Genomic DNA, 1,487 nt, shown 5'->3' on the forward strand with positions numbered 1-1,487 from the left:
CTTCAGATTTTTTTACTTCTTCTAACGTCAAAGAATCTTCTGTTGCTACCAATGATTGTGGGACATCAGCTCTTCCTATTTCCGCTAATGTTGATACTTTAATAAGGCCGTTTTCAGACAGGGTAATAGTGTTTCGTTCTACTTCAGAGTCTTTAATGGCATTCGATATTTCAGCACTCATGGCTTCTTTCCCTTTCATGTTTCTGTGAAGTCCATGCTCTGTAAAATGCTCTCTGCAATCACTATTTATCCCAACATATGTAGCATTAGGATAACCTCGACATATCTTAGCGAAAAGTCTGTAGGCGGTAATAATCTCAGTATTCACGCAAGAGTTTTCCAAGAGATCATATCTATGAGGGATACTGACAACAAAAAATTTCACTTCAGGCATTTTACAAATTTTATTTATTTTGAGCTTTTCCTCATTACAGAGGCTTATCTCCAACATAATAATTTAGCTGGAAATGACAATACAAACAATAAACCTTCTTAAACTATACTCTCAAAATATTTCTCCAGGTGTTTCGATCTTGCGTGTCCTCTTCCTCTGCGCCCATTCTCCTCATTGTGTGCTGTACATTTTGGAGCCAGGTGGTCACAGGTCGTCCTCTTCTTCTTCTCCCCTCCGGTTCCCACTCCAGTATCAATTTTGGTATTCTGGCTTCCTCCATTCGTCGTACATGCCCGTACCACTGTAATTTCTTCCTATCCATTACGTCATATATTCTTTCTTTTATTTCCATTCTCCTTATTACTTCGGTGTTCCTTATCTTTTCTTTCCTGGAGATTCTTGCCGATCTTCTCCAAAAGTCCATCTCTAGAGCTTGTAATTTTTTAATGTGCTTCATGTTAATTGTCCAGGTCTCCGTTCCATACAGAACCACACTCTCTAATATGGATTTGTATATTAATTTTTTAGTTCTGCTCATTACATTCCTGCTCCATAAGACTGAGTTAAGCATCCCAATGACCCTCCGTCCGCTACTAATTCTTTTATTGATTTCTGAGTCTGATTTTCCCTCGATTTCTAAAATGGATCCCAAATAACAGAAAGTGTTTATCTTTTTGATTTTCTTTCCTTCAATGTAAAGCTCATCTGAATCATTAGTCAAGTATTCTGGTTTTTGGTAATTAATTTTCAAACCCCAAGTTTTGTATGCTACTGCTAGTTGATTGCACATATAGTTAGCATCCTCCCCATCTTGAGCTACGACTACTTGATCATCAGCAAATAATAAATGATGTAGGTAAACTCCATCTCTTATTTCTAATCCCATACTATTACATTTACGAGACCATGTTCTAAGGCTAATATCTATATAGATTTTAAATAATGATGGTGACATGGGACAGCCTTGTAAAAGGCCTTTGCTTGTTCTAAATTTCTGTGAAAGTTTATTACCAACTTTCACTTGGCAAATGTTATCTTTATACATCTGTCGTATTATTTTAATCAAGGAAGGGTTTATGTTTGCCATATGTAG

Source organism: Schistocerca piceifrons, chromosome 3 (assembly GCF_021461385.2).
Source record: "Schistocerca piceifrons isolate TAMUIC-IGC-003096 chromosome 3, iqSchPice1.1, whole genome shotgun sequence".
Lineage (NCBI taxonomy): Eukaryota > Metazoa > Arthropoda > Insecta > Orthoptera > Acrididae > Schistocerca > Schistocerca piceifrons.